The following is a 16,360-nucleotide window of genomic DNA, read 5'->3' on the forward strand; positions in this document are numbered from 1 at the left end:
GTTCTTAAAATGAGTATTGATTTCACAATAGGTTAAATTTCTTTAAAGAAAAAAGTGCAACCAACATGTTCAGACCTCTTTGAGATACAGTGCTGTACAGAAAAATCGTAAAGAAGAACACTGGTTTTAGTTTCCCTTTCAAGGGATGGCTTTGTGTGGGTTTTGAGTCTTGCTCAATTGATATACAAAGAATACAAACGGAAATTTCATCCTCCCCCATTTTTGTCATTTTTTATTATGATCTGTGGTACTGCCTGGGTGATTATACTCCACCATCTGGTTAACCTTATCAGCAAGACACTAGAAACAAATCCTGTGCAGTACAATTTTATCTATACTTCAGTTATTCTGATCATAGGCAGTTACCCAAAACTATGACGAATTGTTATGGAGTCTTGAAATGTGCTGCCTAAACCACTTGTGACTAAATTCAACTATCAGCTCCTACACTTTTCAAGAAAAAAATATCCACCAAAGCTCCACTCATCATTGTGGTTCTAGAGAATGAAAATATGCTGTTAGAACTTAAACAAAGTGATAATACCGCTTGGTACCAAGGTACTGGGGAAGCAGAACTCCAAGAACACCAATGCAGGGCAAAGACAGTCAGAAGCAAAAGAAGTTCCAAATATTCCAGTCTTGGCAACTTATCTGAGGTCTGGGAGAAACAACCACTCTGGGATTAACAACCAGCAATGAATTGCTGTACTTAAATGTTCAGGGCAAAACGCACGTTACCTAACCTACATAGTACAAGTTCTTTTAAAGTCTCAGACGGTGGCTATCCAAATACATATGAGAGACGATAATGTCATATTTATAGCATAAGAAAAAAGCAAAAGCAAGACTCTCATACACTACACAGCAGTCTTGCCAATAAATATTAGTGTTTTTTTAATAAGAAAGCTACTTTTTTAGAGCAACATATTTCTGATTTTTCTAATACTTCTGTTAAAATGATCTCCTTTTCATAAAAAGGAAATCCTCCTATGTTATTGTCATGACCCACTGTCTGCAAAGAAGGAAGCTTTTACAAAGTAAGGGCAAACTTAGCTGGAGTTAGTAACAGAATACCTCTCCAAGAGTGATCTAGAAAGCTTTCTCTGGCAGAAGTATTACAGCCCTACTTTCTATTGTAGGGGTGCTTTCTATCTCTTACCATCAGAAATAAAAGAAGAAACTGAGAAGGAAGAACATAAAGAAGTAAGTTACAAATACCATAAAACTGATATTCAGTTCAATATTCAGCAGGTAATATTCCAAGTAGGCGGACCATCTTAACTTTTTGATTCAGCACTTTAAAAAAATAAAATTAAATTAAATTAAATTAAAATTGATCATAGGTTTAGTTCTGTTCAGCACCATGTACCATGCCAGTACTACGTCATATACATCAAAGAGGTTTGATCTGTAAACAAATGCAAGCTGTTCTGCTTCCAGATGACATTTCCACGTGTTATGCAGACTTGATTTGGGTTTCTTCCACAGCCTTTATGCACCATTAAAGTGATAAGTAAGACAGATAAGTAAGCCACAAGAATGTAGGGAGAAATTCCCACAGGAAGGCAGTGTAGAGACAACAAAAGCTGCTTCATACTCTACCCAGACCCTAGTACAGAGCATGGTTAAATGTGTGGGAACCTTACTTCTCAGTCCTACAGAAAATATATACTTCACTGCATCCCACTGGCTAAGAAAGGCTGCTATGAATTATAGCAGTGTCCAGAAACTATACCAAAATATGGAGAATAGCACCAAGTAATCTGTCCTACTGGATCAACTTTTGCAGCAGGACTTCAAAGTAGTTGGCAGCCCATGCTATTTCTGGAAGCAATGAAGCTCCTATCTTGAAAGGAATTGTTTTGAAAACGAACAGTCAAATGCCTCTGTATTCACTGTTACCCATATGAGAGGCCAATAACAGAATGCATGTTTACTCTTCATATAAAGATTTTAGAGATCAACCTCAAAAATGACCTTAAAGGATCACCACATTCTGGTAACACTTAACTTAGTCCGCATGCTGAAGGAGTTCCATCGCCCTTAACCACTGTTACAGTGCTTCTCTTCCTCATACCTACAGAATGCCAAGAGCTTTGAAATACATTACTATGCAAATATCTTGGGTGCCTTTACTACACATTTATATTGCAGGGTAATCAATAAATTATTATTTCAATATTTATTGGAAACCCAGAATACGAAAGAAGACAGATTACACAAATCCATCTTAGTTGATTAATGGGCACTCCAGCAAAAGGCATACACTGATGGAGTGGGTCAGTATGCAGACTATATTACTGAATATTTCAGCTCGGTTGTAAATATAGTATCTGTTTCTCTTAGGGACTGTCACACTGAGTGCAGTATAAAAGGCAATAAATTTCAACAGATTAATTAACTCTTTGGTTACTGGGGCTGTGTGTCACCTATCCTGGCACCTAATAAAAAATCCTTTAATGCCAAGACATAAAGAAGGGCCTCTTTGGAAATGAGTTATTAACAGCATTTTGTGAATAGATGGAGAAATTGTAGCCCAGCCATTTAAGTGTCATAAAGTGCAGCAAAGGCTGCTGGAGGCCTCTGAGGGACGCCAGGCAATACCATAACAATCAAATCTGAGATGGAAGAGGGATTGAGCTGTCCACTCAGAATTTTTATATTGTCAAAGAGCAGCGAGGAAATAATGTGATCAAGAAGTGAATTAACCTTGTGTGTGAAAGAAAGGGGATGATCTGATGGAAAAGGCAGTAAAGTAAAAATCACTCCATAATGCCTACACTGCAGACTGGTCATGAGGGGCCCCTAATGTTCGCAGGCTGTCAGGGAACAGATCCAGCCTTCTAACTACCATAAACCCATTACCTGCATTAGTCTATAATTGGAATACATTTATTCACACTTTTTAAGTTCCCAGGGTCTTGGCACTGGATAACCACAAAACATAATTTCTACAGACATTCTCTTTTTCTGTTCTTGTGATAGAACATGGACAGTCTTCTGGGGCAATTACTCAAAAAGGAATGGAAGGCTTAAGCACCACGTTACATATATACTCACATCTATATGCAACCATACTGTTTAGTCTGGTTTCTTGGCATCAACTCCTTCTGAAGCCAAGCTGGTATTTCTAGCTGTAGAAGTTGATACTGTTCCAAAAGGAAATGATGTAATAATCTGTACCAAGCCTAACACAGTTATTTTGATCTACACATCTTTAACATACTAGCCAACCTAGAGGGAGCGAAAGTCATGCAGCACATCAGCTAGGAGTATATATTTTTTTCTTTTCTTATGTACATAAGATAAATATTTTCTAAGACAACTTTTTACGTCATTGATGGGCAGAGTTTACAAGTGAATTACATCCAGCAGACAGAATCTTCTTACATATAAATCACTCGCAATCGGACGTTATATCAGTGAGGCCCGGTATAAAGTAAAATCATGCATACTCAAGACACACACTTACAGTGACCCACAAAGATGCGGAGAAATTATACACAGGCTGAGCTCACAACTGATGTATTATTATATATTATTAATATATATTAATATATTATTAAATAAGGCTGCTTTCCTCCTAAAAATATATTCCCTATTATGATCAGAGCACAACATATAACACTGCAGTGAGACCTAAGGTCCACCTAAACAATTGGTTGTAGCATCACTAAAGGAACTGAAAACGAATTAAGCATCCTTTAAAGGGAGTTTTCATTTTATAAGTTATGAAAATGACCAGAGATAACCAGAATTATAAAATGAATAAATAAGTTCAATTAAGATTGAAATGTTTACCATGACTGTCCAAATATTCTTACTTCAGTGAGGAGAATTTAGTTATCACCTACGTCATCACACCTTAGTCCATCTGGCCATAACAATCAGATGGAGAAATGCAAACACACAAAGCCTCCATATTGTTGCCAACTGAATTTTCTTCAGAAAAAAAACATGCTTCCTAGCCAGCCATTTCTCTCAGAAGAGCACAGGACTTGTGGTATAGTCATACTTCTTAACAGACGTGTTCAGCCACCATCATGGGCATACCACTTGTTCTTTGCTTACAAACCTCCCCAGGTCAGCCTCTAGCACTTCTGACTCGGAAACAGAATGGTTTTCATTTAACCAGGAAGGTTTACTAAGAACTACTCTTATATCTTCTTTTTCAGAGCCTAAAGTACATATTATTGCAGATCTCATAGTGAGGCCTTTCCTCCAATGAAGTGACACTAAGAAAAAAGCACAACGGACATTTCAGTCAATAACACTTATTAGACATGCTTTTGTGAAACAGCATGTTTATACTTGTGCAGGGGGAATTACTAAGAGTAATAGAATGGATTTAAAATTAAACAATTACGTGAAGAGAATGTGAATCTACTCTTGTCACACTCTATTCAGCAGACCAACCACACAAGCAGCTGAATGAGTTTGGAAGCCACTGGATATGCATATAACGAAGAGATTACATTACAAATATAACTGTTGAGTAACCCTTCACTGTTCCTTCTGGACTGCCTGCACACTCCACATTCATGATAAAAGTAAAGCAAAATACCTTGAGTCACTCTGTATTATATCCACTTTCAGTTACTACCGTGAAATATACAAAAGCTACCACTAGGATTATCTTTTCAGGGCACAGAAAAATGCAATTTAACCTTTTTGTCCTTTTTGTTCAACCAGCTAAACATCCAAAGCAACTAAACAAGCAAGCAATACCAGAGATGACATTCAAAGCTATAGTTAGTTCAGTCATTTCCCAAGTCACAAGAACAAATAAATTGCCCAAGAAAACACAGAATCCAACCACGGAGCATCCTTTAGATGTAAAAAACACTTTCACCTTAGAAAGAAAAAAACAGTATTTACAACAAAACAGCTTAACATGAACAAGTTCTTCTGCATGTCTGAAGAGCATCAGTAAGTGCCAAGCAAGGATCAAGTACACCAAACTTCAGTCTTGCAGAATTCCAGGCACAGATTGCCAAGCATTGTATGCAGCAGGGATAGAGAAATCACTTGTCCTCCTTCCAGCATTCCAGTTCAGTATCAGGTGAAACATCTCGTCATCTTAGTAACCTCACAGTGATAATCCAATTGCTTGAAAAGAAAAATAGTTTTGCCAAAGAATATTAAATTCAGGCAGTATTTGCTGAGTCTAATGATATTTGAGCACATGGCCACAAAAAGAGTTAAGACCAAATATCAGTTTTTCAGTCTCCTTTTGGTTTGGTGAAAAACAGACACTTTGCTCTTCAACATTGCAAAAATTGGTATCTTGATGAAAAGCTTGTTCAGTAACTTTGTTGCGTTTATTTTCCCATAAACGTATTACTGAATCCAGAGGCTTCATCTTCTATTTACAAAACAGGCACTTCAATCCATAATCTATTACCAGGAAAAAATTAGTTACCTCCCAGTATTTTTGTTGTTCACATTCATGACCTTAGCAGCTTTCCTAATACTGTTTAACTCTTGAATTTCATCTGGCTAAAACCAAGTTATTTAAACAATTCCATCAACCTAAAGATTTCTTAAAGAGTATCACCGAACAGAAACATAAATATATAAATAAATAGAAATTGTCAAATGCACAGATACAGCAAATTTTTGAGGGGAAAAAAGAGTATAAAATGTCTGTCTTCAAGAACAAAAAAGGAATTAGTCTGCTTTTTAAGTTACACAACTTCATGTCAAACTCCCCACAAATCTGAAATATTGTGGGACAACAGTCATTGGCTGTGAAAGGAATTAATGAGCTCTAACAGTACAAGTAATGCCGCCACTGTGTTATAAATATTTTGGTCACATTTTCAGTTTTCTCACCTACAAACAGGAGTTAGAATAAAAACATCACGGTGTTGTAAAATTACCTGCAAAAAGTTTACACCATTATCAGAAATTATTAAACACTGAAGTTTAAAATATAATAGGTAAATGGCTGGACTGACAGATAACATTTCTATGCAGATGATTTCAAGGAAACAAGCAAATAGAAGAGTTTTCATTCTTTAGGAATGGATAATGTTATAAATGGGTGGTTGGAGTCATAAAACATCACTATTCATTGCCTACTAAGGTCATGCCTACCATCACGCTCCATCAGTTTATTTCTACTCAGTTCAGTTTTGCAGTAAGAGAATTTAAAAATCTACATTGGGCACCTCAGCATTTAAAGCACTGATCAGCAAGAGACTCAAGAAATCTATGGAAAAATACTAAGAAGATATTTGCTTCAATTTGAAATGAAATATCTGTTGGTTGGTTTTGGAACAGTCACAAATAGATCACCAGATATATCAGTCAAAAGCATTGATACCGGTTAAGGAGGCCTAAAAAAAACAGTTCTGGTGAATGAACTACCAGAGTTCCTGATACAGAGGCCCAAAACTTGCAAAACAGGGTAACACCAGTCTTACCAGTCAAGACTTTTACCACAGCCAATACCACAAAAAGAACAGTTATTCATCCGAAGTAATCTACATTTTTTTTCCCTCTTCATTTTAATTTTCACTCCTGTAGTAAATTAGAAAAAAAAGACTATCTTCACAATCAAAACCAATAGGTATGCAGGAACTAAAGGCCGCTACTTTCTAACCAAACTGTTCGTGTTACCTTTAATTCTTTACAGTGAATCCTGCTGGTTCTTTCTTGGGAAAGGATTTTCTGCCATCAGCTTTTGTGCCCTAAGTAATTCTCGTGTTTCTTGCACACCATTAATATTGCTAGTGCTCCATGTATCACTAACCAATATAATTAATGGAGTCCAACCTAGCCATGTTGAGATGTGATTTGGGTCTGTAAAGAACATGCTGAATGCCTTAGCAGAATTGGTCAAATTACCCAAAATAATAATGCTACATAGGTTCATAAAAAGAAGTAAAAAAATAAAAAAGCCAAAAGAAAACCTTTTCAATATAAACAAGCCATTGGAAAAAAACTGTAATAAACTGAAGAATAATGAGCATGTTATAATGCTACTTATTTGTAAATAGGTCTAAACTGCTTGGCAAAGGAAAAAAACCTTGCAAGATGGACCATGGGGTGAGGGGGGATGGGAAAGACTTCAGATTATAGGCCTAAGTTCAGCAGCAGAGTTAGCAATTTATGGACTTGATTATACCTTCAAAATGAACAATAACCCAGTAACTACTGCAGTAGAAAGGTACTAAATTTTTATGATATGGGGTAATCAGGTTGGCTACCAAAGACGTAGTAGACAAGCTGCAAAGAAGAAACAATTCACATTAAAATAGCTGAGTGACAAATTCCCTTCTTGAAAGGGGTATTTTTCTTTAGATGATGTCTTTAGCAGACTGTAGGCTGTTTCTTTAAATGAATGCATGACACACTTAATTTTCAGGCACACTTGGTTACAGAAACAGGCACTACACTGTACATCATGTTTAGTAACAAATAGAGCTGTCATAACTGGATTCGTATTGACATTTACATCAGACTCTTAAGCTGTATAGATTTGACGTATAGGAAAAAGTCAGACATCTCACATATAAATGATGCTTAGATATTCATAATCAAAATGTTCTTGATTGCTCACCTGGTAAATCAAAACTAGTGTATTTTGTTTTACATCTTTACTATGGTAGTAAATAGTCTGACATTTCAGCACATTTGGAAACAGTATACTACTTTATTGAAAATTAAGAGGCAAAAATTGTGGTGATTTTTCAAAAAAATAATGTATTCATTTTTGTTGAAGGTTGAAAAGAATTGTATTCTTTGCTTCATGGTGTAATGGGTACTCACAGACTGTGGAATTAGCAATTTGATGCAAAATCAGTAAACTTTTTCTTTCTATTTAGTGCATGAGTTGCTAATAAAAATGAAGTCAAACATGAAGTAACTACGGTGTCTCAATAAGCTCAAAAGAATGTAGTAATACTTCTTTTTTAATTGCTTAATGAAGGCAGGAGTTCTCTATCAATTGCTTAAAAAGATGATGGATGAAAATACAATCATTAGTTGAGCCAAACGTTGGGCACCATCTCCATGTACTCTGATGTTGAATGCATCCATGTGGATTTTCAATGAAGACAATGAAGCCACATAAGACAACTCTTGGGACACTGAAGCTTAACTTTCTAGATACTAATTTATCTTTGTCAGCTGCATTAATTATGCTGCAAAATATTTTTCTGTTCAAGCATTTTAGACAGATTGATGACACATCATAGCTTACCCTATTTCAGTCAACACATTATGCTTAAGAAAGAGAAAGCTTAATTACTCCTAATAAAACAAAATCTACATAACGCCATTACCGCTGGTGAAGATCAACCTTCAAAGAGACAACAATGCTCTTTTTCCGCAAGGTAAATGTACACATTTTATCCTTCCAGTTATTTAACAAATCATAAGGAAAGGTTGATTTCTGTTTGATTTGTTTTTAAATCACATATACCCAAATTAAGGGTTATAATGTCTGTTGACACATTGAAGAATCTCACCACACTCGTTATCTGGATAGTTCTTAAAAGCAATAAAAGTCACAGAATAATCCACAGCCCAGGGGCTCAGATATATGCAAGTCAAAACTAGACTTTGAGCAGCGCTCTGTGGGATCTATGTTCAGCTTTACTGAGTTGAAGTGAGAAAACGCAAACTAAAGTGAAACTGCTGAAATGACAATGCTAATTCAAGAGCTTAACTGAGAAATATCAACAGTAAAACATGCAACCTCCTGACAGAAAATAAATAAAAATTGAAGAATCATATGAGACGCTCAAGAGAGAAAGAATCATCCTGGTTTTGGGAGTACAATGAAGGCCAACACTTTCACATCTTCTGGAAAGTCTTATCAGATGTCTGCATGCAAAAGCTGTCCGATAAGTGCTTCGCCTTCACCTTCACTTCAAAACTTCTCTTTCCGGTCATTTACAGGTTTCTTAAGACAGCAATTACCAGAAATACTGCTGGTGACTTTTTGCAATGCGTGTGGCTTTACCTACACAGAAAACGAAGGCAGCTAAAGAGAAAAAGATGGCTTTTCAGGAGTTCATATTAATCAGTAGCTGCATTGTTCATGTGCATGTCTGAATGCATGCAGCACTCTGTTGCCTGCAAGAGTATCACCAATTGGCTTGACCAGACCATTAGGACAAGAAATCAGAGGTTCTGCTTACTGTAATGGAAAGCTGGCCATGGCAGTAAATGTGCACTTATAATACAACACTGAAATTCATCAACTCACTTTGCCTGCTGTCTCTATACATAGCTAACACTGGCATATACATATATATAATAATGTATCTATACATAATAACACTGGCATAATAGTGCTGATGCAGCATTTTGGAGATTCAGTGTAACATTCCCAAAGGAAATTAACATTCTTTCCTTAAAAAATAAAAATAAAAAAAATATATTATTTTTTTAATTGCTGAGCTGCTGTCCCTTCTCCCCTATTCCTCTTTTGTACAGCTCTGAAACTTCACTTGTATTTCTAAAGGTGCTTTCGACATTTGCATTGTATTCATGTCATATATGAATACTGAGGTCTCAAGGACAAGAGCTTGTAAGCAAAGCAACACCCTTGCAGACCCAGCACCACAGGGCCAGACATTTAGTTAATAGTAAACAGGAATCCCAAATTTTTCTTCTGACCAGTAGATAAACAGCAAATGATAGTGAGGTTGTTTAGAAAAAAAAGGATGTGCTTAGCACATCACTCAGAAGTTTCAATGTCAACAGCACGGGAAACCAGAGAGGAGTCATCACCTACAAGGGAAAACACTACTGATGACACCAAGCTGTAAGAAAATAAATCGAGAAATTCAACTTCAAAGAAAAGAGATGCCAGAGGAATAAGCTGGTAGTTACAGAAGTCTGTGGTTTACACCTTGGATCACTGGTGTCATGCAGGAATTGAACTACTTTTCTCTGCATCATGACAAGAACAAGCTGAACTCGGCACGTAAGATTGAAAGTGACTTCATCCACTGAAAGCTAAAGACTGTCTTCGATGGTGATTTCTCTGGCAACTCTCATAAATTCTCTGAACTTTCCAAAGCACGTTTTAATGTATGGAACATAAAGCTTTATACTGATTTAGGGTAGAGAAAAATAAGCTTAACTGAAAACATTTTCACTGGAGAGTCTACCCTAGTTCCATATGGGTCCATTCAGATAAGTAAGGGGTAAAGATTAGAATATCTTGACTTCAACATAAAACTTTTAGTAAGAAGATTTTGGCACACAGATCCCAAGTTTTTAACCCCTGCAAATCAAGAGGAAGAATGAAACAAAGAGGAGAACTGCATTTTCTTCTTATCCAAACCACTGAAGTTCATACAAACCAGGAAATACCACTGTATCATGTAGTACAACAGTTCCAATGCCTATAACATGGTAACAAAACTTTTTTTTCTCTGAAGTGTTGTTGTTTTATCAATTAATTCATGCTTGCAAGATACGCATAAGCTACAATAATATATCACAAAAATACCCATGAGTAAAAAACAAGTGGTGTGAGAATTCATTTAAAAACCTTCCCATGTATAACATGACAGTTTATTCAGACTTCCTTATGAAACTGAGCTTTACACGATCCTTTTTTGCCTTCAGAAAATTTGCTAATACATATAAACCTAATTATTTATCACAGCAAGTCTTCAATAATAAGGATAGTATATTTGTTACATCAGTAAGAGTTCTTTGACCCAGATTATTAACAAACATTATTAACTAATCTAGTAGAAGAAAGCACTGAAATGTAAAAAATTACTTCAATCCTCTTTTAAGACAAATTAAAATGTAGTGATGAATGAACTTCAGAAAAGTTTTACTCATCTATTTTGACACAAAATACTCTGACACTTAAAAGTATCATTCTCTAGCCAAGCCTGTCCAAACCTATTATATCCATAAAGCCAGCAGCCAAAACATAAACTAGACTTTCCATTTTCCTTTCTTTTTTCTGAGAGACACCAATCTTTCCAGTACCACCAAACACCAATACAACAACTGCTTATTTTGCTTTCCAGGAACACTCACCTTATTTGCTAAAAATTTAACTTCCAAGTTCATCTATGTCACAACACTGAATTATGCTTTCACTTACTCATTTCATGACATTCCATCCCAGATATGCAAGTTAAGAATCTGTTTAAATTCCCTACAGCAGCTTCTTACCTGGACATTATAGTCCTCCAAATATAAATGACTTCAAAGCTAGATAGGCAAAATGAGAGAAGCAATATCTACTGGTGGATATCAAACAACCTAGCCACAAGCTCCAGGTAAGCAACTAGAACAAGCTAGGGAGCAACATAAGGTTGAAGGCTTCCTAATGCATCCCCAGTTCCTATGCCCCTCCCTAGGCTCCATCAGAGTGAATGGCTGAATGGACCTTCAAACCGATGGAGTATTTTTTGTTAGGTTGGCTCTCAAACCCAAATAGACATCTCTCAATTTTTTATCAGGGCACACATCACAAATCTTTAGAACGCATAAAAAGACGCATCTTTACATAGCGAATTTCCAAAACATTACACTTCCAGAAGAATATTCAGCACCATTCTCAGAAGAAGGACCTGAAATCAAACTTTTCACAGTCAAAACACATCCTATTATTTACAGCAGGTGTGTTACTCACACTGTGCATGAGGCCTGGCCAAGCCTGTCCTGCTGCTGCCCCCTGCCCTGTGCCACTATGGTGGTGGTTCTGCTTTTGTCATCGCTTTCTGGCAGCACATACACACGTGAACAACTGTTTTCAAGGATGAAGTACAAGAATAGTCAAATTTCATTAAAAATCTCTGACAAACACCTTGAGAGCTCACTAAGAATGGCGACCACTGCCACTAAACCTGTCTGATGCACTTGTTTCACAAAAACAAGGTAAAACTATTTTTAGTGCTTTGTTGCTCTCCATTTTTAATCAAAAATATGAAAAAGCAAAACGTTTTGTTGCTTATATTCTTTAATTATATGACATAACTCATGAGGCCAGCTAAAAAATAACGCCATCCATTTTATGATGTTGTCCCATGACATCAGAGGCAGGTGTTGGTGGTATGGCAGTAGAGGTTGAACCTTCCCATCAACATTCTGTTACGTGTTATTGCTGTGGGGTAGATGGCAGCACAGGGGCAGTCTGACACATTGGTGTCTAACATGAAAATGTGTATCAAGCAGGGTGTGTCACTGAATTACCCAGGTGGAAATAATGGCAGCCAGTGACATTTGTTGATGCTTGCTGAACACTGATGGAGATCCAACATAGATGTCAGTGCAGTCAGGGTAGATGGTGCATTGCAGCAGTGGAGACAGCAACACTGGGCACTAAGTCTTTCAAACACGTCCATGAGCGGCTGCAGCGCTGGGCACCGGGCAGCTATTACTCACATGCTACAGTGTGACTGGTGTAACAGTTTTATGTTATGACATCTGCTCAGAACCGCTTATGAATAAAACGGTCTTTTTCTACGGAAGGTTCTTTGTAACCTAAAGTGGCCATTAATGGCAGAACCTCCTCAAGTGAGATATTCTGGTTTAAGCACAATTGCTTTTAATACCCGCCAGTTACAAGTGCAGAATTCTCCACGAACTTAATTCCCAACAAGGGAGAGGATGCACGTGTGCACACCTGCTTTCTCTAAAACCCAAGATACTCTGCTGGCATTCCCAAGCACCAGGGATAAGATAGGAATATGTATCTAGAGAGTTAGCGACACCTGATAGATGGTCTGTCTGCTCATATGTTACAAGTTTTAAGTGCAATTTAAAGATTTAAAAATCAATATTGCAGTCCTTTGTTATGTCAGAGGAAAAACCTTAACTTTATAATTCTAAATACAAGTCCTTCCCCTTGAATATGAAATGATGTATCACACACTTCAAACAGGGTGTTCTATAATCATAAAGCTTTTTGTTACCGTTAAAACTGCAGTTCGGTTTTTCTGAGGCAGTAAAATGCAGTACTATGTGACATAGGTTAGAAAAGCTTTTAAAAATCAGGCTAGGAAAAATCATTCCAGCTGACATTAAAGTACAACAACTGATAAGTGAGGTCCTGGAACAGGCTGCCCAGGGTGGTTGTGGATGCCCCATACTTGGAGGTGTTCAAGACCAGGTTGGATGGGGCCCTGGGCAACCTGATCTAGTCATTGTGGAAGTTTGGTGGCCCTGCCAGGCAGGGGGTTGCAGCTTCATGATCCTTGAGGTCCCTTCCAACCCAGGTCATTCTATGATTCTATGATAGGAGAGGATTCAAAAAGCACATGTTGCAGAAACCTAAATAACAGTGTTACATAAGAGAAAATGTCCTTGCTTAATCAAGTTAATATTGCGTCACCAAACTCACTGTTCGCAGCTTCAGCAGGCACTTATTCCCAATTTTAAGCCTATTCCTAGCAAATAATCCTATCCTGGATGTGTTTAAGAGCTGTATGGATGTGGTGCTCAGGGATAAGAATTAGCAGAGGGTTGTTAGAGTTAGGGTACTGGTTAGGCTTCAATTGGACTTGATGATCTTCAAGGTCTTTTCCAACCTGGGTAATTCTATGATTCTATCAAGTCTTTCTTCTGCATGTGTCTCTATTTACTTTGTTCTTGTTCCACAGCAGCTTGCTCCAAGAATAGCAGCATTAAAAAAGCAGTACAAAACTGGCAGGAAAATCTTACAGTGAAATGTACAGTAATTATCAGCTAAAGCATTACAGTCATCAACAGGAGAAGAAAGATACTGCTTTTCCCCATTTCCTGATGCTACAGAGAGAAACATTCTTACTTCTGTTTGTGAATTGAGTTTCTAAGCTCACCCATCTCCCTTAGATTCAGTGGATGACATGTTGTGATGGGCAAAATGCCCTTCTATCTAATCAATACTTTCTTCTGCACAATACTTAGTTGTCTTACGTACAGCCTTAAAGCACAATCCGTATAAAAATAGGATACTTTGCAAGTAATTTTAGGTAAAGACAATAAAATGGTAAATTACACTGGTTTTAGCTGCCTAACTCATCACATACTGCATACTCATTTGCATATATCATGTTTCAGTCAACACAGTAGGTTCTAAAAATGCAAAGCAAAAAACACACAGTTCTGAGAGGATGGGCACATGGGTTCTACGTTACAGCCAAGAAATGAGGAACACTCCTTTTCAAGGATTCATAAAACAATCCACACCATAAAGACAATATCGTAACGTTGGCGTTTCTAAGTTGGATTGTAGCGAACAAAACTTTTTGTTAGTAGAACTATAAACATCAGCATTATTGCTTGTGCATCTTCACTAATGCATTCCAGGTGAGAGACAAAGGATTAAGTTTCTGCACAAAGTAAACTTCCTCTTGAATTGCTGAAGAATGAGAAGTTCAAATAGGCAGCGTGACAACTTTGAGATCTTTAATATTTGCACTGCCTCCGCTTGTGATGTACAATATCTATTTCCTGGATAAACAGAGAAGTTAAGTCCCCGGAGTCTGAATTGAGTTCCTTTCATAAGCCCTAACTTCATTTTTAAAAGTGATAAAAGAAAATGTAATTTGCTTTCCAGTTTTACCAGTAATCCATACATGTTCATACTGCAGACTGCAGAAACATCTGTGAGATCAATAATAAGCATCCTACTCATGCTTCATTTTTCTGCTTTGTTTAAAGAGAACAATCTCCAGCATTCACTCTACTCCACACTTTCTACAGTTTGAATAATGGAATATAGATAATGGAAATAGAAAAATGGATTGCGAGTGAAAAAATGCATGTTCTTTACACATAGAGTCAAGTCCCTCTGAGACAAAATCAAGCAGACTAATGTATGTATTTCTGAATAAAATAGTAAGACAGCAACGAGACTTCAAATTCTCAAATGTGATGGAACATCAGAACTACATTTGTCAGCGTGCCTCTCCTCAGCGCTCCTCCTTGTCAATGGCCCCAAGCCCTTCATTCCCATCACAGGTTACTTAGCCAGCCTTAATTAGCAGTATGACTTGAACTTTCCTCCTACCTGCTGGCTTCTACTGAGGCATCCATTCTACTCCCTTCTTCGGCACTGGGTTCAAATCTTGCCCCCTATGTATTTTAACTTGCCACCAAACATCACAAAGGTGAGAGAGAGCTTTGCTGCTATTGCTCTGTTCCTTTTGATACCTACTTCGCACCTGAAAAAAACAACAAACAAAAACATCATAGAGAAGTAATCACTCTGTTAACATACACAATAATAAAGTTTATTGCAGTCGACATGTCTAGAAAATTTACTTGAAGCTAAAAAATTGCCAGTGGCCATGTGCAAGCTTGTATTTATTCACTTATTAGTAGCTGTTTCTTTCATGGAGACTTAATAAATGCTCTAAACAAGTTATAATGCTGATGCATTTTCAAACTTCTATCCATAATGCACACATATGAACCTTTCCGCCTATATTCCATTATATGTTGATGCCATGTAACAGATGGCAGCAGAGGGGCAGGCTGACAAGATGGCATCTGACATGGAGGCGTGTATGAAGCAAAGGTGTGTCATTGGATTCCTCCACGTGGTAAAAAAATGGCATCCATTGACATTCATTGTTGTTTGCTGAATGTTGATGGAGACCAAACAGTGGAGATAAGCACCGTGAGGTGGTGGGTGGTGCATTTTGGTAGTGGAGATGGCAATAGTGGGTCACCTCCAGTGGTGTAGGTTATTACCAGCAAGGCATGCAGGCTTTTGTTCACAGTGGGTGAAAATGCAGTGCTGCTGGTGATGACTATGTTTAAAAGTAGTGTTTTGTAGCTGAGAATCTGCTCCATCAAATGACATTATTGTGTCCTTTGTATGTGTATGCAGATAAATAGAAGGCACTACATATTGGAAGTAACATGTAATTATGATATTGCCTTTATCTATCTTCCCTTTCTAAGCTTTTTACCTGATGTTTATGCTGCTATATTCCCTATGCGCTTTGCTATCACTGCTCTCATTAAGCCAGAGCAGAAACTCCTTTCACGGCTGCAAAGCACTTTAGTTTCCACACTCCGCTTTCACAGACACCCCTTCTCCCACAGAATCACAGAATGACCCGGGTTGGAAGGGACCTCAAGGATCATGTAGTTCCAACCCCCCTGCCTGGCAGGGCCACCAAACATACACATTTACTAGATCAGGTTGCCCAGGGTCCCGTCCAACCTGGTCTTGAACACCTCCAAGGACGGGGCATCCACAGCCTCCCTGGGCAGCCTGTTCCAGGGCCTAACCACTCTCCTAGTGAAGAACTTCCCCCTAACATCCACCGCCACTCGATTTCAAACTCCATTTCACACACGTAAGAACCGGAGGCAGCACACAGCAGAGCTCCACCGCCTCAGGACGAGAAGCAGAGCGCCGAATTCTCGGCTCCAT

The 16,360-nt window shown here is 37.7% G+C and overlaps 1 long non-coding RNA gene across 1 annotated transcript in view; it reads right to left on the reverse strand.

The window, feature by feature from the left end:
- Positions 1 to 16,298, reverse strand: part of LOC146761942 (uncharacterized) — a 126,218-nt gene extending 109,920 nt beyond the window's left edge. The window contains exons 1-2 of the long non-coding RNA XR_014942773.1: positions 16,148 to 16,298; positions 14,984 to 15,137 (exon numbers count right to left, since the gene is read on the reverse strand). This is a non-coding gene — a long non-coding RNA (uncharacterized LOC146761942). The remainder of the gene's footprint in view (positions 1 to 14,983; positions 15,138 to 16,147) is intronic.
- Positions 16,299 to 16,360: the final 62 nt, after the last annotated feature.

The sequence above is a fragment of the Coturnix japonica genome, chromosome 2 (genome assembly GCF_054131305.1).
Source record: "Coturnix japonica strain WE chromosome 2, WE-NBRP24, whole genome shotgun sequence".
Classification (NCBI taxonomy): domain Eukaryota; kingdom Metazoa; phylum Chordata; class Aves; order Galliformes; family Phasianidae; genus Coturnix; species Coturnix japonica.